Source organism: Rhinatrema bivittatum, chromosome 6 (genome assembly GCF_901001135.1).
Source record: "Rhinatrema bivittatum chromosome 6, aRhiBiv1.1, whole genome shotgun sequence".
Classification (NCBI taxonomy): Eukaryota; Metazoa; Chordata; class Amphibia; order Gymnophiona; family Rhinatrematidae; genus Rhinatrema; species Rhinatrema bivittatum.
This window is the reverse complement of record NC_042620.1, coordinates 297930911-297958636: the sequence shown is the minus strand read 5'-3', so window position 1 is coordinate 297958636 and position 27726 is coordinate 297930911. Positions and strand designations below refer to the sequence as shown.

Sequence of the window (27726 nt, the reverse complement as noted above, 5' to 3'; positions counted from 1 at the left end):
GGTAAAATTACACAATGCACGTGAACTTAGAAAACTGTATAAGGAAGGATCATAGAATTCTTTTGTCTGTGTGTCTCCTTTAAGAGATTTGAAGAGGGAGATCCTCTAGGGAGAGTGATAATTGGACTATATAATCTTGGGTTTGAAGTTTGGCGGAGGATTTGGGGAGAATGCAGGACATACAAGGGTTGTGAGTGCCCGGGGCGTCTCTCTCCTTGGACAGGGCTCTGCAGGGCCTTTCCTCCTCAAGGGGAAACGTCTGAGGCTGGAGATGTGCATCTCCCTACCAGGGAATAAGATGAAGGTTTCATCCTGGGCCCTTGAAGTGGCAATGCACCAGAAAGTTGTGGAGTTAGGAAGGTCCCACCATTATAGAAGACCTGGGAGTGAGGTTGTCCACAGAGGCTTCAGCTGGGAAATCTGGGGAACGTCTGCCTTAAGGAGTGTTCCTGGGTTGACCTGGGAGGTCACTGTGAGACACAAAAGTGGTAAGAAGAATTGATGGTTTTGGTACTGGATTTGTATTTTGAAACGCATCTGAAAACAAATGTGAAAGTGATATTTAGTGAATAGATTTCATGAAGTAACAAGGGGAGACGTGGCTGGGGAAATGTTTTCTACACCATTTTAATAGTTTAGTGTTACAAACTTTGGGCGATAAGTTGTTCAGGAAAGTTGATGCTGCTGTAGCCTGGTTGTGGGAGCTTGTGAATCCCTGATTTAATTGGTGCCTTTTAAAACGATTTTATAAATTCTGATTGATGGTAAACCACATACAAAATTAGTGTGTTGAATACATTTTCAGAATGAGTCCCTATTTTCTCTCTAAGAGCAAGTTTCTAGGGGGGGGGGGTCAAAATTGGGAAAGCAGTCTGAGGGGTTCATAGAGGATAGATTTGTCTGGTTTAGGCTCCCTGTCCAGCTCAGGAATCTTGCCCTTGCCTCTGGGCCCAGGTCTACTACACCATCTTCTTGAACCCTACCGAGAGACCGGAGCCGTGTTTCCATACAGGCCACAAGACGCGCTCCCATTTTACGCGCCACATACGAACGTATATGTAAATGTTGTAACAAAACACTTAAATTTATTTATTTTATTTATTTATTTAAATGCTTTTAAAATATACCGACATTCATAGGACATATCATGCCGGTTCACAATCAACATTGTAAAGGAGGAAGAGGAAGTTACAAATAACAGGGAGGGGGGAGGTGGAGCAGTGAAGGAAAAAGGAGAGGATGGGGGTCAGGTGACAGTAAGCGCAGAAGTTGCGGGAAGGAGAAAGGTAGTGAAGTGCTAGGGGAGAGAGAAATTGATAGGAACTGTGTTAAAAAACTGAGAATAAAAAATTAACAAATTTACAAAATCAGGAAATCCCTAGGATGCATCAACGGATTAGAAGGGGTAAGGGAATTGGAAGTGGCAGTGGAGGGGTTTAGGTCTGATTGGAGTCAGGGTATGCTTGTAAGAAAAGCCAGGTTTTGATGCCTTTTTTGAAGTTGGGTAAGGAAGGTTCAAGGCGGAGAGACGTGGGAAGAGAGTTCCAGAGGGAGGGGCCGGCTATGGTAAAGGCTCTCTCTCTGGTAGTTGAGTGGTGTGCTATTTTGAGGGGTGGGATGTGTAAAGTGCCCGCCGTGGAGGCTCTGGATGGACGATTGGATGTACGGAAACGTGGTGTTTCCTTGAGCCATTCGTGGTCATTTTTGTGGAGCATGTTATGGAGTATTGTGAGGGTTTTGTATTTTACACGGAAAGGGATGGGGAGCCAATGCAGTTCTTTTAAAATGGGTGTGATGTGTTCTCTCTTACGAGTGTCTGTGATGATTCGTGCCATGGAGTTCTGCAAGATTTGTAGTGGTTTAATTGTGGCGTAGGGCAGGCCTAGGAGAAGTGAATTGCAGTAGTCTAATTTTGATAGGATTGTGGACTGCAATACAAGGCGAAAGTCTTGAAGGTGGAGGAGGGGTTTGAGCTTTTTGAGGATGTGGAGTTTATAGAAGCCGGTTTTTAGAAGGGATTTGATGTATGGATGAAAATTAAGGTGTTTGTCTAATACAACACCTAGGTCTCTTACAGATGGCAGGATGGGGAGGGTTGTGGGGGTAGTTTTAGTAGAGGCCTGTGAGGTAACCTCAAGTTTGTTGGAAATGAGGATGATTTCAGTTTTTGCTGTGTTAAGAGCGAGTTGGAGGCTGTCTAAGAGAGAGTTAATGGAGGCAAGACAGGATTCCCAGAAGTTTAGAGTTTCTTGTAGGGTTTTTTGCATGGGGATGAGGATCTGTACATCATCCGCATACATGAAGAAATTGAGACCGAGGTTAGAAAGTAGATAGCAGAGGGGAAGAAGATATATGTTAAAGAGGGTGGAGGATCCTTGGGGGACACCCTGGAGGAGGGGTATGCGTGGGGACTCAGAGTTGTCAATGTTGACCAGGTATTCTCTATGGGTGAGATATGAGGTAAACCATGATAGTACAGTGCCAGAGATGCCGATTTCTGATAGCCGGGATAGGAGTATTTGGTGGTTGTAAAACAAACCCACTGGAAGATGACTGTACTAATTTGTCCTTCATCAAGCCTTACCAGATTATAACAAACGCTTCCATTGGTCAGGATCCTATCATGACACAAAACAGATTTGCATTTGCATACCCCCTGTTTGGCAGTATGAATTCCTATGGAAATTAAAAGTTCTTTAATATTGAAAGAGGATCTCCACTCCCAACCTATATAGAAATATGGGATTGTGACAGGCTAGTCAAGGTGCTGGTGGGCACCGAAAACTCCGGCACAGTGCCGACTTTATAATACGTATTTTAAAATTTATAAAGTCTTTTCCTTTAAGGCATAGCCCTATAGCTCCCTGCCACTCAACTGCTAGCAAGCACAGTTCAGGCCCTTTCCATAGCACATAAAAGTTCCACAGTTATACCAAAAATACTCCACATAGTCTGCCCTCAGCATTAGCAGGGCCGGCGCATTCCAATAGGTGAACTAGGGGGTCACCTAGAGCGCCAGCCATTAGGGGGCGGCAAAGAGCAGCCATGTGGAGTGTGAGCAGAGCCCATCCCACTCACGGCTGAGAAGAGTAGAGATTTGGCGAGCCACAAGCAGTGCCTCTGTGAGTGTGTGTGTGAGTGCGAGGGATTGTGTGTGTACCAGAGAGCAATGGTGATAGTGAGAGAGAGGGAGGGGGCCTGCGTAAGGGTGCGTGTGTGAATGAGACAAGGAACCTAAGTGTGTGTGTGTGTAAGAGAAGGGGCCTGACTGAGTGAATGAGGTTGGGGTTGATGCTGAGGCCTGGACTTGGGGGGGGGGGGGAGCGGAGGAGGGGAGGGTGCAAGGCAGAAGGTTTGCCTAGGGTGCCTAACACTCTTGCACTGGCACTGAGCATTAGGATTTCAAAAAGCGTTCAGCCATGCTTCTCAGCCTCTACTCGTGCGGTACCTTTAATGTTCCCCGTCTTTCAGTGCTATAAAGTGCCTCAATAAAATGTCAAAAATCGATTCGGGCTCAAACGGAAAAGCACGGCTGTGAGCACAGAATGGGACTGATTTGATTTGCAGTGATGGTTTCGAAGGGGTAACCAGCAGAGCTGTGGCATTTCAGGCAGGTTGGAGCACGTGGATCAATTCAGCAGGTGGAGTGGGAGTCCAATCCGCAGGCAGGCAGAGCAGGAAGAAACGTCAACCTGGCAGAAATCGCTTTCACTCTGTCGCTTTTTCTCTCTCTCTCCCTCTCTGATTCTCTTCGTACCTGGATGGAATCAATGATATTCTGGGATCCCCACTATTAAAATCTAGAGGCACAATGCCCAGATTCTTAGCTGCAGAGTAAGAGAAGAGCGCCAGGTTTTTTTTTTCCTGTGTAAATCACCTCTAATGAAGGGCTTTATAAGATCTTGAAAAGGTTCTGTGCTGAAACATTTTGGGATTATTCTTACATTGCTCTAATAAAAGGTCTCACAGCCTACAAAATGTGCCACTACAATTTTGCACTGCTTTAACTTGGAAGCGAACAACTAAGGCCACAAACTTGCTATCATTTTTCTTCTACAGTGCCATTCTGAAGTAGCCTATAACCAAGGATAAATGCAGACCCGAGTACTCTTTTTATTTCTTAAGCAAGCCGTACTGTGGTTTTGTTAACAGATAGAACCAGAATGTTCTGCGGCTTACTTTATGTGTTTTCACCACCAGATGGCGCCATTAAATCAACAGTTCTTTCCCGTGGATGTTTTTTTTTTTAATGAGTGCACATTCTGAAAACTCATCAAGATTCTGCCCCACGTGTGCACAAAAACCATCACCCAGCCATGGAAACCCAACAAGAACAAATTAGTAAGTCACACCGTAGTACATTTATGGAATGAGTGAGAATTGTATTAACAGATTAATTATGCTCTGCTAATAATCCCTATGAACTCATGAGAAGTTGTAATACCCTTAGACATTTTCTTTCTCTGTTTAAAAAGACCTAAAATGTAGTAATTTGTCTACACTGAAATTCTTCAGGAAATCAACTTTCTTTACTTTTTGGCAAGACCTAATGTATGAAGTAGGGACCTATAGGGTCCTGAATAGTGTTTTGGGCTATTTTTTTATATTGGCCCAATAAAATATGCCATAAAAAGCAAAGAATCTATGCTAATAAGGTTGATGAATGCTTAAATGATGCAATCTGAGGGACTATGAAAGTCCCTTCCCTCAGGGAAAGTGGACTCCACCCCAGGAAAGGAGTTTAGTAATCCTGAAACTTTGCAGTTTTAAACATTCATTCCTTTGTACAGTTCTTGTCAAAACCCTACTGCACTGCTTTCTTGTTTCATTTGAGCTAATTTTAGTTTCCATGGCTAACATAATAACCGTATCGCTCTGCTTCCTTTGTGTTATTGTTATTTGTGTAGCAGTAAAGACGGTGAAAGAGAAATAGGTAGAAAACCTTATTTAGTTTTTGAGCTGGTGCCCCCTTCTGACATCTGTCTCAGCAGCACACTCACATGGCAGCAGCTCTCGTCTTGGCGCTGCCCACTGCCCATGGCCTGGACTGGGACTCCTGGAATGTTCAGATCTTGCTTGGGTCAGAGCTGACATGAGCACGCTATAAAGTGACACAGTGACAAGGGGGCAAATAAAAGTAATTCTGGATTTCATTTTGCAGAGAGTTCATCTAGTCCCTTGTAGATGGTTTTATTGGGATTCTTTTTGCTTTGGTTTTTAATTAGTGACATTAAAGAACCTTGGATGGTTTCCATTGTCTGTTTCAACTTAGCTACTGAAACACAGCAAGCCTCCAAGGCTAGGGCTATGAGAAAGTCATCAGTTATTCACGCCACACTGTATATACTATAACTGTCTCATGCTACACTGTATATATTGTATTATAGTATCTCTTAAGAGGCCCCCTAGCCCAGTTCTACTTCTGACTTTTGCAACATCCCATACTTAAGTTACAATGTTATTTTAGGTTCTATGTTAACCCATTAAGGTTTTGTTCTATGTTAACCCATAATGTTATAATGTATAAATAGTAAGACTCCCCTGTCATACTATTACATCTGTTAAAATGTGAACCAATGTGATGTACTCCAACGAATGTCGGTATATAAAAGCAAACAAATAAGTAAATAAAATAAATACAAGGTAGGTGACTCCTATTTGGTGGTCACCAATAGGCATGAGCTTAGAAAAAAAATGTTTCATGTTGTCATTTCATTTTGTACTTATGATGTTTCTACCATTTCGTTTTCCCGTTATATATTATTTCATTTAAATATATTTTTACAATGCATATACTTTTTCACAATACATGTACTTTACATGATGAGCTCGATATTCAGCCATGGAGCGGCTAGTTAAGTTAGTCGAATATAGCCAGCCACGTCGCTGAATAACCCCGACTATCTTAAAGTTAGCCAGTTATGTCAAACCAGCTAACTTTAGGAGTGCCCCGTGAGCCAACTACAGTTAGCCACATAACTTATGCGGCTAACTCTGGCCTGCCCCCAGAATGCCTACGAATTATACGCCTAAACTCAAGGTACACGTATGGCGCTGAATATCCCCAGCTGGCCATTTGGTCGGATAACTTTTCAGTTATCCATCTAAATGGCTTTTGAATATTGACCTAATAGGGTGTACTACAATACTTTAGCATGTGCTAAAATGACATAAAAACATGAAAATGTGTTAGTTTTGTTATGTCTCTTTGGATGGAACATGGTACAAAACAGTAAAACTGATGTTTTCATGGCATTTTAAGATGCTAGCACATCCCTAGGGATCAATGAGGGCATCTCATATTGCTGGCTGGGTTGTGGGAAACCGCTGACTGCGTCACCTTTGACCAGTTTTGGAAGTGCTCTTGCAGTACATAGTGGCACTCTGGAAAGGGATTCAGTGGGAGCAGCAGCCCTGGCACATGCAGTCGTCCAGCCAAATGTACGGTATCAGCTATTCCCTGAACGTCAGGCAGATGTTACAGATTTGTGATCTTGGAATTAGTTGCACATTTGCCTGTTAATGCAGTGTTACAAAGCACTCAATAGCTTCTCCCCAAGTCAGTCTGGCCTCTCCCTCTGGATCCCATCCATTCCGAGTGGAAATTTCTCTCAAAAGAGCAGCGCATCTCTGGATTGTCTCAACTTCAAGACGAATCACACAGCAACTCTATACATGGTTTCTGTCAGACAACAACATTGTTAGTGCTCAACCCTGGTAGAAATATTCGGCCACATGTCCAGTGGCACAGGGGCAGCTCTACTATTAGGTAGAGAGAGAGGCAGCTGCCTCAGATGGCAGCATTTTGAAGCCGCAGCAAGTGCTCCTCAAAGCACCCCTGCGGTAGCTGCCTCACTTCCATCCAGCAGCCTTTAATTGAAGATGCCCGCACGGCACACTTTAGTGGCACGCTGGCAGGATACACAAACACACACCCACGCCGGCAGAAGAATAGCCACGTACGACATTTTATAATGACGTGCCAATGGGGGGTGGTTCATGACCACCCTCTCCCCACCGACAGGAGGACAATCTTGCACAGTGGTCTGATTAAATGACCACCAACAGGGTTCCCCAGGAGAGGGCAGGGGATGAGTGAGTGAGGGAGGGGGTGAAGGGGAGAGAAACAGAAGGGAAGAGACAGCGACAGAGAGGGACAGGAAGAGAGGGGGAATTGAGTGGGGAAGTAAGGCAGGTGAGAGTGGAGGGAAAAAAACAGGAAGGGGGGTGTGAGTGAGTTAGAGGTTAAGGAAGGGAAAGCGGGGTGGGCAGGGATGGATTTCTGGTTGTTTTTTTTACAACCCTTAGGCACTTTTGTTGCCTGCTGTACCTCCCCCCTCCCAGGATGACCAATTTCCCTGCCCCCATGAACCTTGATTCCCTTTGCCACTCCTCTCTGCAGTCTTCCAGCCTGGATCTGCAACCTTTTTCCTCCCACCACCCTTCCGTAGTGTTCAGGACCCCAGCACTACGTCCACAGTTGTCATAAATCCATGAGCTTGGATCCTAATCCAGGATTTTCTTGCATCATCTGGGTAGGGGCAGCCTGACTCAGTCCCCATGCTCACTGATCTCTGATAACAACAGAGGCAGTTCTGCAGAGGGGGCGGCGGTAGAGAATCAGGATGGAGAAGGGGCAATGAAGTTAGAGGATTGCAGAGAAGAAGGTGGCAGCAACATTGCCACCCCCAAGATTGTGCCACTCTAGGCACAAGTCTCGTGTGCCTATTGGGAATCCAGGACTGGGGGTGAAAGGGGAGGGAAGGGGTGTGAATCAGAGGGGAAAAAAGAGAAAGAGAGGGAAGTAGCGAGAGAACAAAACGCTATCAGGGGGAGGGGGAGCAGGGTGGTTCTACCATTTGGTAGGGTGAGATGGCTGTGCCAGGGGGCAAAAAAGTGCCCCAAAAGCATCCCTGCGATAGCCGCTCCACTTCCACTCCATGTCCCTTCATGGAGGAAGCTCCGCACGCAGCGTGCTGTAATGACGTACCGGCGGGCTTCCCATCCCCTGGCAGAGCACGCTACGTGAGCTGCAGACTTTACTAATGCGCCAGTGAATTCCCTCCCACCAGCGAGCAGAGAATCATGGGAGGGGGTGAGTTAGTGAAAGGGAAGGGAGGGGAGGGGAGGGACTGAATAAGAGAGGGATGGGTAAGCGGATGAGTAAGGGAGAAGGGGGGGGGAGTGTGAGGGAAAGGGAAGGGGAGTGAGAAGGAACACATTTCTGGTTTTGCTGCCCCTAGGCACTGTTGTTGCCTGCTGTCCCCGCCCTTCCCCCCGGACCTCCAATTCTCCCACCCCCATGAACCACTGAGTCCCTGCAGTCCTATAATTCTGGTCACCCCAGCCTGCGTCCTGCAGTCTTTTCCTTCCTACCACCCCTCTGCATACTTCAGGGCTCCAGCAGTGCGTCTTTTATCATAGATCGGTGAGCACCGAGTCAGGCCGAGCCATGTGCTCACAGGTCTTGCCTCCTTTAGGCTTCTGTGTGAAGGGGAGGGGGTGCGGGGCCTGTAAGCACCTAGTTCGGCCCGAGCCGTGACCCACGCTCACTGATTTATAATAAAGAGCAGAGATCCCCGAAGTCTGAAGAGGGGTGGTGGGAGAGAATCAGGTTGGGAGGATGGGAAGAGTGGTGGTGGTGAAGAGTGGTCTGCAGGGCAGAGGGAGACAAGAACTGTGTGTGCCTATTGGGAATTCAAGCTTGGGAGTGAAAGGGGAGGGAATAAGGGAAGTCAAGAGAGAGCAAGACAATATTGAGGGAGTAGGTGGGAGAGAGTGTGCGCCATACAAAGATCCCCACCATTCACACATATCCCGGGGTGGGGGGGGGGAGAGATGCTGGGGATAGGTGGAAGTGTTGTGATTCTGCCTGTTGTGCAGCCTCCCAGTCACCAGAGGTCCTTGAGGAGCTGCTCCTACCCTCTCTCCAACTACGGTTTCCGAGACCTCATGACTCAGCAGGGCCCAGCCTATTTAACCCTGCTTCTGTGTAAGCTCGAGGCCTTGTCGTTGAGCTCCCTGCTTGGTCCCGTGTTTGTGTGTGCTATGTGGGCCTCTCCAGGCCTTCCGCTTTTGCCTTGCTCCGTGGCTTCCCTAAAGCCTTCTTGTCCCGATACGGCCCTGTGGCTTTCCCTCAGCCTAGGTTTCCCAGCACGGCCCTGTGTCGTGTCCTGTACTAGTATCCAGCCGTTGTTCCTGACCCAGTCTTGTCTTAGTTACGTTCTTGACAAGGCCAAAACTGTCCCCACGGCAGTGGTTCCAGGACTTCCCTTCCATCTGATGTCCACAGAAAAGTTTCCTGGCTTCTTAGGACCTACAGGATTTCCCACCTCCTACAGGAGTTGCACTTATCCCTACTGGCATATGCACCTTTATAAATCCCATGTAGAGAGAGAGATTTATTTATTTTTAGACTTTTATATTCTGCTTTTTGGCACTTCAAAGCAGATTACATTCAGGTACTGTAGGTATTTCCCTATCCCTAGAGGGCTTATAATCTAAGTTTGTACCTGAGGCAATGGAGGGTAAAGGCGAGTTGCCCAAAGGTCTCTCTACTTCATAACCCGCTGCTCTAACCACTAGGTTACTCCTCCACTCCAATAGTATTTGTTACAGATGTCCAATGTTTTGTTAAAAGACCCAAACTAGTAAAGCCTGTGCCTAGATATGGTTCTGCTAAATCTGTTCCAAACGTTGAATGCTTCTTGCAGAGATAATCCCTCTCCTCAGAAGGCAGTAAAAGGGAAATGCTATAAGCCAGGTGCAAAGGTACCTGTTGTATCAGGGATACCTGCTCTCCCAAAGACTCCAGTTCCTAGAGTCCAGCCTTCTGTCCCCTGTTACTGGGAGTGCAAGGGGTGCCATATCTCTAGGGGATTGCCTTAAATATAAGGTGCCTAAATATAATATCTCTCTGACAAAACACCTGATCTTTCAAAAGCCTTCCAAAGAAAGCCCGTTTCTGCCCTGGTTTCACATAACATGCATCCACAGCGAGCCCAGGATCAACCTGTAGTTAATATGCAGCAGCAGACTGAAAAACGTGACCAGTGTTTAAGGTTACCCGTGTTAAATCCTGCTGAAGGAGATTCCTTTCAGCAGAACACACAGAGAGAGGAACACCGTAATCAAGTTAAAAAGGTAAATTCTTTATTGGAGGACTCTAACACTCTTGTCAGTAGCAGCAAGGAGGAAGCCCTCCCGCAGCTGAAATCTGATTCCTTCTTGGCTTTAATTAAAACACTTCTGCAGGACCCTCTGTATTGTGCAAGATTTGATCCTCAGTATCAAGCATTAGTAAAGGAAATGGTTTCACTCTACTCCTAAAATATCTGCCCTGACATTTCCTGAAAATAACCCTGTGCCGAAAGCGAGGAAAAGAAGCATGACACAGAAGAGCACTCAGTTTGAAAGGTACCTGTTTTATTAACTGTTCCTTGTGTCCCAACTTCTCCTACCGCCAGTTTAAGCGACCCACCTGCCCCCTTTCCTTCCCCAGCTTTGGCTGACTTATCCATAGATGGGGTGAATTTTCCATGCTACAGCCTCTGTGGCAGGGATGGCGAACTCCAGGCCTCGAGGGCCGCACACAGGCCAGGTTTTCAGGATATCCGCAGTGAGCACGCACGAGAAGGATTTGCATCCAGTGGAGGCAGTGCATGCAGATCTCTCTCATGCATATTCATTGCGGATATCCTGAAAGCCTGGCCTGTCTGCGGCCCCCGAGGCCTGGAGTTCGCCATCCCTGCTCTGTGGCTTCCACTCCGTTGACAAATGCTGGTAGCCGTGCTCGGAAGCCTGAATCTCCAGCTGTGCCCAATCTGAAACTAATCGGCGCTCAAGCTCCACAGCAAGCTGCCGGCACACTCTCCTCCTTTCTAGGATCTAATCCAGTACTGCACTCCGCACCAGATTTCCTGCTTTCCTCTTCAGAAAAAAAGGATTTGGTATTCTGCACTCAGACCTTGCCCTTATTCTCTCTAATTCTGTCCCAGTTTCTATTCTAATTTCAGATTCTGCCTTGACCAGTTCTCAGCAACCCACAGAGGGGTCCAGTTCCAAACAGCCCCAGAGGGTCCAATTCCCAGAAACCCCAAGGGGGGTCCAGTTCCTCACAGCCCTGGGAGGAGTCCAGTTCCATCCAGGTGCCCCGGGAGGGGTTCAGCCAAGTCATGTTACCCCCTGGAGGGGTCCAGCTCAGTTCCACTACCCCAGGAGGGGAAACAGCCTAGTCACGCACCTCAAGGACTCGTCTTTCTTCCATATGGGATCTGGGGAGGGGGGTACTGTTGCAATTCTGCCTGTGTGCAGCCTCCCAACCACCAGAGGTTTTCGGGGAGCTGCTCCTACCCTCTCTCCGACTATAGTTTCCGTGACCTCATGACTCAGCAGGGCCCAGCCTACCTAACCCTGCTTCTGCGTATGCTTGAAGACTTGTCATCGAGTCTGCTCAGCCCCCTGCTTAACACCACATTTATCTTTGCTCTATGGCTTCCCTAGGCCTTCTGCTTTTGCCTTGTTCTGTGGCTCCCTTAAGCCTTCTGTTCCAAGCTTGCTCTGCGGCTTTCCTATGTCTTCTGTTCCAGTATTGCTCTGTGGCTTTCCTAAGCTGCCCTTTTCTGTTATCCGTCTGGTCTAGTTCTGTCTTGTCCTGTTCCAGTATCCAGCCATTGTCTCAGTTACAGTCTTGCTCCAGTATCCCAGCCTGCTTCAGTGTGCCACATCTCCCTGCATCCGGCTCCAGACCCCTGCTCTACGCCTGCCTTTGGTTCCAGCCTTGCCTCGGCTCCAGTCTCCAGTACAGTACTAGCCTCAGTCCGAGCCCCTGGCTGAGCCTGCCAGCCGCCACTAGATCCCAAGGGCTCAACCTGCGGGAAGGTGGCTGATACAGGCGAAGATTCCCTAGCTTTCTTCTGTCTTGCCCTGTAGCCCTGCACTGTCCTCATTGTATTTATTTATTTATTTAGGTGCTTTTTTTATACCGGCATTCATGATACAGATCATATCATGTCGGTTTACAAGTAACCGGGGTTGTAGCCTAACTAACTATTTTAACATGGTATAGAGAAGTCAAAAAGTTACAATGAACAGGGGTGAAGGAACTGGGAGGAGGAAGATAAAGCAGACAGTAACTCATGGGGGTTCCCCAGCCTTGCTGGGTCCTCAACCTCTACAGGAGTCAACTGCAACAGGACGGCAGCTGGTAGGGTGTCTGGGAATGTCACGGACACTCTATTTGCCACTCCTCCTGCTTCCCCAAGGTATTCCTGCTCATTAATACCCCCCCCCCCCCCCCACACACACACACACACACACACACACACACACCCTAGCTTTGGCCCTCTCAGTGATTTGACCTGTGCTGTGCCTCGGGGATGGTGGCAGAGCACCATCACATCCCTCGCCTGAGGCAGCAGGTTGCATTGACCAATCCCTGTACTTCACCATACTCAAACTCCACTGGAAAAGTCATTTGCAAATTTTTGTTTTATAAAAATCAGCAGGAAAGTCTTCAGGGCCAGCAAGGCACTTCCCCCTCCCTCCCGCCAAGACAACAATTTTAATTGCATTAGCGCTTCCTGCCAGAGTACTGTAGCCAGCTAGAGAGGCACCCCGTTCAGAAGATAAATAGAGCAATCGTAAACCATTAAAGAAAGATTATAAATCAGTATCTGAAGGAGATATCACAGCAGCCTATAATGAAATGTTGAAGGAAAACATCAGTAATGTCCTTGAGGTTGTTTTTAACTATTTATTTAAAAAAAATAATAATATTCCACTCAATGTAGCAAAACTGTTTTTCATAAAGAATTACAATAAGAGCATTCAAATGTAAAAAAATGCTAAGCATCATAATTCACAAAAATAACCATACCTCACCAGACTAACATTTAACATTAATAAAATAATAAAACTATGCTACAAGGCTACTCTATTGCTAGAAACAGCGGCATCAAGCACCTAACAGCACTGCCTATAAGAGGGCCTGTCTTGTAAACATATTTGTTTCATGGATCTGAGCAATCTCTCAATCTGAGATATCTGATACTTTATTCCCTTACCATTTATTTTCCCTATCTCCATCCTAAGGAGAGCTTTTGGGTACATTTTGAATCAGCCCTAGAATTCATTCCACCCGGGGTGCTGGGATTGTTCAGCTCAGCAGTAGAAAACAAGCCTGAGCATATGCAACACATGGTTGGTTGTAGATTTTGGTTTTGGAAGGAGTGGCATCATGTCGGTGGTTTCTTAATTTCAGTCTGTTCCAGAGGGCTGGGACTTTGCCTTCATTGCCTGGAAGAAAGTCTGTCTTGTGTCACCTAGATAGGATTTTAGACAGTGCTGGGGAGGAGCCGGCTGTCGTGGTACATGTGGGTGCCAACGACTTAGGAAAATGTAGAAGGGAGGTTCTGGAAGCCAAATTTAGGCTTTTAGGTAGAAAGCTGAAATCCAGAACCTCCAGGGTAGCATTCTCTGAAATGCTCCCTGTTCCACGCACAAGGCCTCAGAGGCAGGCAGAGCTCCAGAGTCTCAATGCGAGGATGAGATGATGGTGCAAGGAAGAGGGATTCAGTTTTGTAAGGAACTGGGGAACCTTTTGGGGAAGGGGGAGTCTCTTCCGAAGGGATGGGCTCCACCTTAACCAGGGTGGAACCAGACTGCTGGCGCTAACCTTTAAAAAGGCAATAGAGCAGCTTTTAAACTAGAACAAAGGGGAAAGCCGACAGTCACTCAGCAGCACATGGTTCGGAGAGAGGTATCTTCAAAGGATACTAATGACTCATTAAAATTAGGGCATCCCAACAGTGAGGTTCCAATAATTAGAAAAGTAGTCCAAGTGCCTATAATTAAAATCTCACCTGAGCTAACAGATTCTAATTTATCCCTGTCAACTGAAAAGCAGAATGTAAATACAAACAAAAAACTCACTTTGAAATGTTTGTGTGCTATTGCCAGAAGTCTAAGAAGTAAGATGGAAGAATTAGAATGTATATCAGTGAATGATGACATAGACTTAACTGGTATCTCAGAGACATGGTGGAAGGAGGATAACCATGGGACAGCGCTATACTGGGGTACACATTATATCATAATGACAGAGAGGAGAATCTTGGTGGCGGGGTGGCGCGTTATGTCCGGGATGGCATAGAATCCAACAGGATAAAGATCCTGCATGAGACTAAATGTATAATCGAATCTTTATGGATAGAAATCCCTTGTGTGTTGGGGAAGAGTACAGTGATAGGAGTATACTACATCCACCTGGCCAAAATGGTGAGATGGACAGTGAAATGCTAAGAGAAATTCAGAAAGCAAACCAAACTGGTAGTGCAGTAATAATGGGAGATTTCAATTACTGTATAGAAGCACGTGGTATTTAAAAATTTAAACAATCACAACGCTATGAAACTTTATCATATGTGTTTAAGGACCATCATACCACCCACAGTGCTCACAAGTAAAACCTGCGTCTTATGCACTTTCACGGGGTCACATTTAATCAATTGGTCCAGATGGAAGGCATCAAAATTCAATTTTGTGTACTTTTTTTGAAATTTTTTAACTATATATATTAAAAAGGTGACTTCCCTTGTTTCTGGGTTATCGGGGTTGCTTATCCCGTAGCTGTCGGGGTAACTTGTCCGACACGCGCGTTTCGCCACACAAGCTGCTTCAGAGACATCCGTATTCAAACTCTCCTGATCCAGCACATCCCCATATCTTTAGCGGGGATATAAGCAAACAAATTTCATACAAGGTGCCGAAGGTCCATCAATTTATATTAAATACGGGGTACCCTCCCCTAGCGAGGGAGGAAACCGCGAGACGTCCTACAAAAAATTGATGGACCTTCGGCACCTTGTATGAAATTTGTTTGCTTATATCCCCGCTAAAGATATGGGGATGTGCTGGATCAGGAGAGTTTGAATACGGATGTCTCTGAAGCAGCTTGTGTGGCGAAACGCGTGCGTCGGACAAGTTACCCCGACAGCTACGGGATAAGCAACCCCGATAACCCAGAAACAAGGGAAGTCGCCTTTTTAATATATATAGTTAAACAATTTCAAAAAAAGTACACAAAATTAAATTTTGATGCCTTCCATCTGGACCAATTGATTAAATGTGACCCCGTGAAAGTGCATAAGACGCAGGTTTTACTTGTGAGCACTGTGGGTGGTATGATGGTCCTTAAACACATATGATAAAGTTTCATAGCGTTGTGATTGTTTAAATTTTTAAATACCACGTGCTTCTATACAGTTCATTCCAATCGTGGGATTTCTTATTAAGAGAATTTGTGTGTTTAGATTTCAATTACTCCAATATTGACTGGGTAGGTGAAAAATCAGGGCATGCTAGAGAGATAAAGTTCCTGGATGGAATAAGAGACAGTTTTATGGAGCAATTGGTTCATAAGCCGACGAGAAGGGAACAATTTTAGATCTAAGTCTCAGTGAAGCACAGGATTTGGTGAGAGAGGTAACGGTGGTGCGGCCACTTGGCAATAGTGATTATAATATGATCAAATTTGAATTAATGACTGAAAGGGGGACAGTATGTAAATCCACGACTCTAGTGCTAAACTTGCAAAAGGGAAACTTTGACAAAATGAGAAAAATAGAAAAAAACTGAAAGATGCTTATACAAAGGTAAAATGTGTGCAATAGGCATGGACATTGTTAAAACATGCCATCCTAGAAACACAGACCAGATGTTTTCCATGCATTAAGAAAGGTGGAAGGAAGGCAAAATGATTAATGGAATGGTTAAAAGGTGAAGTGAATTAGGTTATTTTAGCCAAAAGATCTTCATTCAAAAATTGGAAGAAGGATCCATCAAGAGAAACTAGGATAAAACATAAGCACTGGCAAATTAAATGCAAGACATTGATAAGACAGGCTAAGAGGGAATTTGAAAAGTTGGCCGTAGAGGCAAAAACTCACAGTAAAAACTTTTTAAAATATAGCCAAAGCAGAAAGCCTGCAAGGGAGTCAGTTGGACTATTGGATGATCAAAGGGTGAAAAGGGCACTTAAAGATGATAAGGCCATCGCGGAAAGATTAAACTATTTCTTTGCTTCAATATTTACTGAAGAGGATATTGGAGAGATACCCGTTCGGGAGAAGGTTTTCCTGGGTGATAATTCAGATCAACTGAACCAAATCACGGTGAACCTGAAAGATGTGGTAGGCCTGATTGACAAACTGAAGAGTAGTAAATCACCTGGACCAGATGGTATATACCCCAGGGCTCTGAAATAACTAAAAAATGAAATTTCAGACCAATTAGTAAAAATTTGTAACCTATCATTAAAATCATCTAATGTACCTTAAGATTGGAAGATGGTCAATGTAACCTCTACATTTAAAAAGGGATCCAGGGGTCATCCGGGAAACTATAGACTGGCATTATAGTGCAAAGAAAAATCGTGGAAACTCTTATAAAGAACAAAATCAGAAAACATTTAAATAGACATGGTTTGATGGGATACAGCCAGCATGGATTTACCCAAGGGAAGTCTTGCCTCACAAATTTCCTACATTTTTTTGAAGGAGTGAATAAACATGTGGACAAAGGTGAACCGGTAGATGTGATATATTTGGATTTTCAGGCTTTCAACAAAGTTTCGCATGAGAGGCTTCTAGGAAAACTAAAAAGTCATGGGATAGGAGGTGATGTCCTTTTGTGGAATGCAAGTTGGTTAAAAAGACAGGAAACAGAGAGTAGGGTCAGTTTTCACAGTGGAAAAAGGTAAACAGTGGAGTGCCTCAGGGATCTGTACTTGGACTGGTGCTTTTTAATATATTTATAAATGATCTGGAAAGGGGTATAAAGAATGAGGAGATCAAATTTGCGGATGATACAAAATTATGCACAGTAGTTAAATCTCAAGAAGATTGGGATGAATTGCAGGAGGATCTTGAGAGACTGGAAGATGGGGCTTCCAAATGGCAGATGAAATTTAAGGTGGACAAGTGCAAAGTGATGCATATTGGGAAAAATAACCCTTGCTGTAGTTACACAATGTTAGGCTCTGGTTTAGGAATTACCACCCAGGAAAGAGATCTATGTGTCATAGTGGATAATACATTGAAATCGTCTGCCCAGTGTGCTGTGGCGATCAAAAAAGCAAACAGAATGTTAGGAATTATTAAGAAGGGAATGAAAAATAAAACGGAGGATGTCATAATGCCTCTGTATCGCTCCCTGGTGAGACTACACCTTAATTACTGTGTGTAGTTCTGGTCACGCATCTCAAAAGGGATATAGCTGCACTGGAGAAAAGTGCAGAGAAGGGACGACCAAATGATAAGGGGCATGGAACGGCTGCTCTTTGAGGAAAGGCTAAATAAGTTAGGGCTGTTCAGGTTGGAGAAGAGACGACTGAGGGGGATATGATAGAAGTCTACAAAATCATGAAGACGTTAATGTAAATCAGTTATTTACTCTCTCAGATAATATAAGGACCAGGGGGCACTCCATGAAGTTAGCAAGTAGCTCATTTAAAACAAATCAAAGAAAATTCTTTTTCACTCAGTACATAGTTAAGCTCTGGAATTCATTGCCAGAGGATGTGGTTACAGCAGTTAGTGTAACTCGGTTTAAAAAAGGTTTGGATAAGTTCCTAGAGGATAAATCCATAAACTGCTATGACAGTAATTAATAAGCAATAGTAGCTTGTGATCTATCTAGTGTTTGGGTACTTGCCAGGTTCTTATGGCCTGGATTGGCCACTGTTGGAAACAGGATGCTGGGCTTGATGGACCCTTGGTCTGACCCAGTATGGTATGTTCTTATGTTCTTATGTGTGAAGAGAAGAGAAAATGAAAGTTTTGTCTTTTGAGAGAGTTGTTGTTTTTGACATCTCAGGAGGGCATTTACTTCCCTGTGTGAGGGGATTGTGATGATAGTATTTTACCCTGCATTCAGTTAAAATGGATTGTAGTTGCCAGTAGTAACTGTTTTGGAGACGTTTTTCTTTATTCTTGGTTGGGAGGAAACCTTTTTACCACCACCTTCCTACCCACTTTTTGGAGAGGAGAATTGTCAATCTTTCCTGTCACCAGGAAGGGACATTGACTCAAAGCTGGAGAGAGAGATGGATGAGGGAAGATAAGATGGATGGACCCAGTATGGCAAATCTTATGAGAGAGACATAGAGGTCAACATTCAAAAGCCATTTAGACAGATAACTCACAAGTTAGCCTGATAACGTGTCCATGAAATGGCCTACTGAATATTAGCCTCATAGAGACTAAGACACCTGGAGTTTCATTCCATCTATATCAAGAGATTTTTAATTTTGTATTTTGTGATTTTTCTATTTCTATTTTTGATCAAGTTGTTATGAGCAACAATAAAACGTTTATTGGAACACTCACTGGGGCAGATTTAAAAAAAGTACGCGCACCGGTGCAAACAAAAGTATGCCAGGTTTTAAAAGATACGCGCGTAGCCACGTAAAGATACACGCGTGGCCGCGAAAAATCCGGGGTCGGTGCGCGCACGGCTGCACAAAATCGGCAGCCTGCCTGCGCTGAGCCGCGCAGCCTGCCTCCGTTGCCTCTGAGGCCGCTCCAAAATCGGAACGGCCTCGGAGGGAACTTTTTTTCTGGCACCCCCCACCTTCCCTTTCCTTCCCCTAACTAACCCGCCCCCCGGCCCTAACTAATTCCCCCCCCCTACCTTTATTTCAAATGTTACGCCTGCCCGACGCCCATGGGCTGGAACCCCATCCCCGGAACACCCCCCCCCCGATGACACGCCAGCCGCAACACGCCCCCTCGACACGCCCCCCCCCCCCCCCCAAGAAAGCCCCGGGGCTTGCGTGCGCCGCCGAGCCTATGCAACATAGGCTCAGCGCATGCAGGGGGTGGAAGGGGCAGCTTTTCGGGGGTTACGCACGTATCTTACGCGCGTACCCCTTTGAAAATCTGCCCCTTTGTGTGTTGCCTGCTTTTTCTGAATTGAAGAACCAGCCTGGAATGAGTACCTTAATGAGAGAGGTCAAGTGGGACAAGAGACTGTGGGGCGGATTTTAAAAGCCCTGCTCGCGTAAATCCGCCCGGATTTACGCGAGCAGGGCCTTGCGCGCCAGCGCGCCTATTTTCCATAGGCGCGCCGGCGCGCGCAGAGCCCCGGGACTCACGTAAGTCCCGGGGTTTTTTGAGGGGGGGGCGTGTTGGGGGCGGGGCCGATCGGCGCGGCATTTTGGGGGCGGGATGCGGCGTTTTGGGGGCGGGCCCGGGGCGTGGTTTCGGGCCAGGACGGTCCGGGGGCGTGGCCGCGCCCTCCGGAACTGCCCCCGGATCGCGTCTCCGCGCGCCAGCAGCCCGCTGGCGTGCGTGGATTTACTTCTCCCTCCGGGAGGCGTAAATCCAGGGATAAAGGTGGGGGGGGGGGGGTTTAGATAGGGCCAGGGGGGTCGGTTAGGTAGAGGAAGGGAGGGGAAGGTGAGGGGAGGACGAAAGGGAGTTCCCTCCGAGGCCGCTCCGATTTCGGAGCGGCCTTGGTGGGAACGGAGACAGGCTGCACGGCTCAGCGTGCGCCGGCTGCCCAAAATCGGCAGCCTTGCGTGCGCCGATCCAGGATTTTAGCGGCTACGCGCGTATCTACTAAAATCCAGCGAACTTTTGTTTGCGCCAACAAAAGTACGCGAAGGCGCACTTTTTTAAAATCTACCCCTGTGTGTTGATCCCCATTATTGTGCACCAAGGGCCTTGGAGGCTTGTCCTCCTCTCCACTGGTAGAACCCCGGCACCCCAGTGGCTAATAATGTGGTAAATGGAGAGAAGAGTTAGAGATAATACGAGCGTCTGTTTTATCCTGCCTCAGATAACTCATACACACAATATACGTGCATGCCTGCAGTGTGTATATTGTGCGCCCAGAAATTGTTCTTTTTGTAATCAAGCCCTTACATTTTTCCCCTAATTTTAAACACTACAAGCAGTAGAATTTAGTATCGCAATGATACTAAATTGTAGGAACCATAGAGACCACTTTTTTGTTGTTTTTTCATATGCTCCTAATTCACATCAGCTCCAAGGCTGGCGTTAAATTTGCCGCGTTAAAAAGGGTGCGTTGGTCTACTGGCGATTTTATTTTCATTGCATTTTTTCATTGCAATAGTTAATAGCCTCATCTCTATGGAATTTCCATGTGATGAGCGCTATTAGCTATGCATTTGGAAGCACATTTTGGATGCGCAAACCCCTTTATAGAATCGGGTGTTAGTCTAGCGCGTCCAAAACACACGTCCAACTATGGATTAACCTGTGCGCTAGGCTGAGCGCACTTTATTGCATCGGCCCGAGAGAGCAGAGACCTTCTGTAATGGGAGGTAATGAAGATTCTGGCCTAGAGGAACAGAAGGAAGGGAACTCTACCAGTAGGAAAGGTTCCTGAGATTTGGCCTCAGAATCATTCTGCAGATGTCTACTAAGGTTTACAGTGAGTCAAAGGAGAAATGAAATGCCCTGACTAGCCAGGTCAGAAAATTAAGTGCCAGATGGTACAGCAAAGTGAGGAGCCCTACCTGCAACCTGTAGGTTAAGAGACATGGGAGTGAGGATCTCCAGACATTGGAATCTTTGGCAGAGCATTTCAGGGAACAGGTAACAGCATGGGAAATAAACAATAAATATAACCAGTAAAGGTGAAATCTCAGAGCAAGACTTTCAAAGTCATACAGAGTGCTTAGTGTTTTTTTTTCCACAGAGACAAAGTAAATTTTCCTAGCTGCCCCGCATAAGCCGTGGGTCCAAAAAAATGAAGAGGCATTGTGGCCCTGACTGTCTCCTTTAAAATATGGAATTGCATTGTATATTATGAGAAGCTGCTCCTGAAGATAAATATAAATTGTGGGAAGCAAACACGCCTTATTGAAAAAGTGCCCTGATCAGATCATCCTATTGAGCTTGTCTTTGAGTGAAAAGAATTCCTTGGAACAACAATCATCTGTGTATTTACCGCCCGTTGATTTCAAAGCTGGCCGCCTGTGAATTCATGCCTGTACCAGCAGGGTCTTGGAGTAGTGACTTCTTCCCTATAGAGACAAACCCTAGTATCCAAATAACACCCTGGCGAGCTAGAAGGGTACACTTATGCAGCCTGTCTAGGTTATGGATTCTCTCACGCAATGCACTCTGTAAAGCCAGCCCATTCTTTCATTTATAACTCAAATAGGAAATATTATTGACCCTCAAGACAGTTGTAAGAGCCTCCCACTATGGCTGGGGAGTAAAAGAACACCAGATAAACTGTGCTATTCAAAATTATTTTTAAACAAAGGGACAATCATACATGGAAAAAACTCTAAAATAAATTTTTCAGAGAAAAACCACTCCATTTGTTATCATAGTCCCAGTCTTTTCCATATATAGTCAGTACAACCCAATGTGAAACATAGGTTTTAACAATATTTTTTGTTACATTTGGTGGTTCGCGGGCTGCCCCCTATGAACCGCTGCACTCACCTCCCCAGCTGGGCTATTGTGAGGGGTTCCTGTTGTGGTGAGATGCTGCCACTTCCCTCTGCTGCAAGATGCTGCACTCCAGTGCTGCACTCCAGTGCGGCAAGACGTTGCCAGCTCCACACACGACAGGATGCCGCTGGGCCCATCCAGATGCGCACGCATGCCCTACGTCATTCCTCTTAAAGGGCCTGTAGCGGTAAAAGCCCCACAGTCCCCACTGATGACCTAACACGTCAAGCCCTATAAAGAGCCTCAGCATCAGGTCCAGTTACTTTGAGTAGACCGTGTTGCTTCTCCACCTGATCCCAGTCTTCGTTTCCAACCTTGTTCCAGTCTTCAGTCTTTATCTAGCTTGTCTTCAGTCTTTGTCTAGCTTGTCGTCAGTCTTCATCCAGCTTGTTCTTATCCTAGCCTTCCTGCTTGCCCATCCATCCTTCTTCCCCTCCTTCGGACAGATACCCGGTCTTGACCATTGCTTGGACCTTGGATATACCTGACTGTTGCCTGCCTTTGACCATTGCCTGGACCTCAGATATGCCTGACTGCCACCTCCCTATGACCCTGGCTACATTTGGACCCCACCTGCTGGCTCAACCCGAGGGGAATGAAGGCTGCTAAAGGTGAAGGTCCCGACTGGTCTCTGCTTCCAGCTGGCAGGTGGACCCAGGTCTCTGGGTCCACCTGCCAGCTGTTAGAACCTGCAGGTAGAGTCAATCCTGCCTCGGCCCAAAGATCCTCAGACATCACAATTTTTAATGTAGAAACACTTTCCTTCTCTTGGAGACAGCATCTGACACATACATTTCTGCATCAGGAGTGTGGTTACCAAGGGAAATCCTTTTCTTTACAGTTTTCTGCACTATTACATGTCGTCTTTTCATCAGATCTTCACTAAACTGTGAAAAAAAGGAAGATTCTAAAAGTTAATTCCTTTTCAAGGGTAACCAATCATAGCTCACATTCTTTCATTTAACTTGTACACCTTAATTCGTTGTTAAGTCCAAAGGGTGCCATTATTTTTAACCTAAAAATCCATTGCTGCTCTTTATTATTCAAAATATTCTGAATATTCCCTCCCTGCCAGTGGGGATATACCACATTTGTTTGCTTGCCACTGTACTTGGGCAAACTTACGCTGTTTATGAACACGATGCTGTACAAACGGGACATCCATCCGCTCATTATTCAAGCAACTCCGATGCTCAGAGAGTCATGTTCTCGATTGCCTTTTGGTACAGACCCATATATATTAATAAACAAGGGCAGATGATGATATACACTACATTCTTAGACAAACATGTGGTGTGAGACCTAGATTTAAAGACTTCTCGAGTAACAGGATGCAGCCAATAAGCACAGTCTATATTTTATATATGGAAAGAGCAGTGTGTCCACATTCATAATGCCCCGCTGCTTCAGAACACATTGAAGGCTCATTTAAAATTGGTAGAGCTGAATTTACTACCAGATTTCGAACGTTTCTGGCCCATGTATAGGCAATGCATGGTAATTCTTAAAAAAACTGGGTGAAGTGTTAAAACATGCCAATATGTGTAAATAATACGGCAAATTTCATGTGTCTTATCAGTGAAATCCAAAATGCATGTCAAATGTTCTTCCTTCAATTTAGTTGAGGATTGTAATAAAAAATCACAATTTGAATATCTTGCCCATAGATGCTCATGCCTGATAAGTTGCCTCAGATAAACCCTCTTTGCCAATCTATTACTCAGCAATTTTACCAGCAGTTTACAAGGTGGCAATTGGCAGCATCCTGTTACTCGAGGCATAGTCCCCAAACTCCAACACTGACAAACTCAGGCCAGCACAATGTTGAAATTGACAATTTTGCAGAGCAGGCTCAGTCAGAGGGGAGCACCCAAACTCAATTCTTCCTCTTTCCCATCGGCACAGAGGAAAGCAGGTATAACAGGAAAAATACTTCTAAATGTAAAAGATCCCAGATGAGGCATCCTGTCTCTCAGATGCAAGCTTAGAATCTCTCATTAGGGATAACTTTTCAAAGTGACTTATGCGTATACATTTGCTTTGAAAATTTGCATAACTTATTTGCTTTGGCAATGCAGAAGTAATGTAGGTTGTTTTAAAATCACTAAACCAATCTAAATCCTGTAAATGTGTGGGGGATAAACCCATCAAAACACTAAAGAATATACATCACACAAGAGGAAAATATAGTGCTAGAGCCAAGCGTTAACACATATCATACAATTCAGAGCAACATGCACAATAAGGTGTGAATTTTAAAAGTCCAGCGCATGATAAAAATGGGAGATACTCGAGTATCTCTGGCCGGCGCATGCCGAGCAGATTTTAAAAGCCACTCGTGTACGCACATATCTCCCGGTACACGCCCAAGTAAGTTGCAAAAAATGGGCGTGGGCATGGTCTGGGCGGGGCATGGGCAGAACATTGGCTTTTCGAGACTTTAACATGAAATGTGTGCATAAGTATTTACATGCACAAGCACACGCCGGGGTCCCCTGCCTTGTAACTTTACTACTGCTATGGATGCCGTGTAAGCAATAAAATAAAAAAATCTAGGCTAGTCAGCGGGGTTTTAAAGGATGGTGCTAACAGGGTAAAAGGGAGGCTATTTAACAAGGTGGGTTAGGAAGTCTTATCCCTTAACTGGGCGAACTGGGAATGAACTGGGGAAACTGGTAATTGTGTCAGCACATGTCTTGTCTACTAATATCCCCCAATTGCGCGGTAGAGGTGACATCTGCATACACATATACACTGCACACAATTATGTGCATACAGTCTATTTTATACCATGTGCCATATACGCATGTATCTTATAAAATTGCTGAATTCTTTGGCACGAGCTAGCATTTGCGCATACATGTGCGCCTGCACGCTGGTATCAAAGTTACCATCTTAGTGCAAAATAAGTTTAGTAATAGTTTTTAAAGAGTATTTTACAAGAAGTTTCTTGTAAAGGAAATGGGGATGTACTGTTTCAAAACAACATGAAAACCCCAAGAACATATTGTGTGATTTTCAAATGAATAAAACATTTTTGTTATGTGTCATTTCTGCATTATAACATTCGCTAAATTGTTTTAGTGCACACTAAGCCATTTAACTAACATGCATTAAACGGTTTTAGTTCACTCTAAACCATAGAAATGAGACAAAATGAAACAAAAAAAATGGAAAAAGCTAATGAAATGAAACAATTTTGTGGTTTCACATCCCTAGAAATATACAAATCCAGCAACAGCAATTGGTCAACAAAAGCACACACAAATTTGGGAATTATTACAAAATTTGGTCATAAGACATGGAAGGGCGCCAGCATGTTGTATTAAGTACTGATCTTTGATTCACCTGGATAAGGCTCGAGAGCATACCTTCTCTGTGGTGGGGCCATCATTGTTGAATGTTCTTCCAGAAGCCATCAAGGGCTTAACCAGTGCATCTACTTTTTGAAAGGGGGTGAAGACTTTTTTTTTTTTTTTTTTTTTTAAAGAGGCTTATGGCAAGGCTAACTCTCTCCAGCTTTTTAAATAGTCCCTTTTAGAGTGGAGCCTTTTTATTATATCAATTTCCAGGTATTTTTAACATTTTATTTATGCCATATAGAACAGAGTCTTTTACTAAATCAGTCTCTTGGTACTTTTGTTCTTAATCCCTTGGTTCTCTTGTATAATTTATGTTGTTCATTCTTTTTGTCATATTTATGAGTTTATTGTAATTTTATTGTTTTGGTTTTTTTTTAATGTATTTGTTTTTATATTTTATGTATGTATGTTATCCTGTAATCTACCTTGAAATTTATATATGTGCAGAATATAAATTGTCAAAATTAATCAACAAATAAAAAAAATAAAAAACTAAGATGACATGACCTGAAATGGCTTGACAGTAGTGGTAGTGGAGACCAGCAGTTTGATTGACTTTAAGAACATATGAAGTGCTATACTGGGTCAGACCAATGGTCAATCAAGTCCAACAGATGAAATGCTATGCTGGGTCAGACCAATGGTCAATCAAGCCCACTATCCTGCCTTTGACAGTAGCTAATCCGGGTCTCTTGGAAGTACTTGGCAGACCTTGATAGGAAGATCCCTTCTCTGTAGCTCATTCCCAGACAAACAATGTAGTAATCCCCATGTATGCCTGGCTAAAAATCGTTAAGGGACCTGTCCTCCATAAACTTGTCCAAACCTTTTTTTTTTTACTTTTTATTTATTGAAATTACATTTAATACATCCAAGAAATGATAGCAGATAAAGAACAACAAATCAGAATATTATCACAAAGAAAAAGAAATGCACATCTTTTACCCCATGAGTCTATAATTAAAGGGGAGAGAGCAAGTGAAATTATCCAAAGTACTAAAATAATACAACTTCAAAGAAAACAAACTGGAATAGCTGGAGTCACCCTACATGTGTCACTGCGTATCAGACTCCAGGAGATGCCGTAGCTTCTGACTGAGGGATTGCCAAAGGGCCCGCCAAGGAAATCCTCTTATTATAAATTTAGCAAGTTTGGGTGGATCATAGAAAACTTATTTCACACCATTAATTTTGTTCACACATCTACAGGGAAAATTCATCCAAAATAAGGTTCCAAGTTGTAACATAGCTGGTCTCATTAATAAAAATCTTTTACTTCTAAATTGTGTGATCTTAGTTTCATCCAGGTATATCCATTCATCTAGATTACAAAAGCTAACCCCATTTTATGAGAAAAGAGCTTAAATCTTTATCTACATCAATCAAAGTTATTATAAGAGTAGCAGGGATCACATCTTCATCAAAAGGAAGTTAAATTCAAGACTTGTATAGAAACTTGATCCGCGTGGTCGGCATCATCAGAATCTTTTTTAAAAAGAGGCAAATAGTATGCACTTCCAACTGGAAGCAAAGATTCTTCCAGTATTTGTAGAACCTTCTATAAGATATTTTCTAAACATATCCAAAGGGGAAACAAACTTCTTCCTTGGAAAATGTTCAACCTAATGTTCCTATGCTGCATTTCTCGAAGCTCTAATTTACTCTGTAACAGCACGTGACCCTTAAAGATCACACAGTCATGAACAATCTGAATATTAAACTGTGTGCTTTCTTTTGGTACAGCCTCAGAGATTTCCTGTTTATGTCTAGAAAGCTCAAAAAACCCTTACTGAGCAATAACAAATTGCCCTAGCTGCAAGGAACGACTAGCGATAGCTTTCTATATAACCTCCAATGTGATCTCAGGAGGCTTAGTTAAAACATGATACTGCAACTGATGATTGCTGTTCCTGCTCAATAATGAGCTGTAGAGACCTCGGACAATGTTGACATTGTTGAATGACAAGGTTGAATGAATACACATTCAACCAGGAAGGGTTGCAATTGGCAGACCGCAGGCTGCCTCTCATCTCCGGGCTGGCCCGGGTTGTGGCAGGACATCGCCAGCACATGCAGCAGGACGCCACCAACTACTTCGGCCAAGCCAACCACCATTCTGTAATATAGCGAGATGCTGCCAATGCTTCCTGCATGCGCGCATCACTTCTCCCTCTTTCAAGGGACCACAGTGGGAAAGGTCTCTGCGGCCCCTAGGGATGATGTCGATAATGCTGGCCTTTAAAAGGGCAGACCTCTAATAGCAGGATGCCTCGGCAACAGGTCTCCCTACTGTTCAGTAGTGTCTGTTGTTCCAGCATCCCTTGTCTTCAGTTCCTGCATTCTTCATCTTCAGTTCCAGCATTCCTTGTCTCCATTCTTCAGTACCAGTGGTCCTAGTCTTCGTTCTTCAGTTCCAGTGGTCCTTGTCTTTATTTGTCACTTCCTGTCAGTTCTTCAATTCATCCAAGTCTTCTTGCCTGCCTGCCTGTTCTGCTCTTTGCCTTCCTGCCCTGCATGTCCATCCCACCTTCCCTTCAGAAGGATAACTAATATTGACCTTGGCCTGTTTTCTGGATTCTCCTAACCACCGCCTGCCTTTGACCACTGCCTGCCCTTGGATACTTCTGAATGCCGCCTGCCTCTGACCACTGCCTGTCCCTGGATACTTCTGACTGCTACCTGCCACTGATGACTGCCTGCTTCCAGATTCACCAGACCTACATCTACCCCAACCCAGTGACCTTGATGGATATCTCCACCATCAGCAGAGGCTCCCACATACTGGCCCTGGCAACCAAAGACTCAGCCCATGAGGAATGTGGGCTGGTAAAGGCGAAGCGCCAGTTGGGCCTCTGCCTCATCTGGGTCTTCCT

At 44.8% G+C, this 27726-nt stretch overlaps 1 protein-coding gene across 5 annotated transcripts in view; it reads left to right on the top strand.

The window, feature by feature from the left end:
• Positions 1–27726, top strand: part of TNMD (tenomodulin) — a 204720-nt gene that overhangs the window by 30847 nt on the left and 146147 nt on the right. For 3 of the 5 annotated variants that reach the window (XM_029607430.1, XM_029607434.1, XM_029607433.1), the window contains exon 2: positions 4201–4341. The exons of 1 other annotated variant lie outside the window; for it this stretch is intronic. The gene's annotated coding sequence lies outside the window, so the exon portion shown is untranslated. Of the gene's footprint in view, positions 1–4200; positions 4342–10316; positions 10417–27726 lie in introns of those variants that run through there. One more of the 5 variants, XM_029607432.1, reaches the window with a different exon arrangement.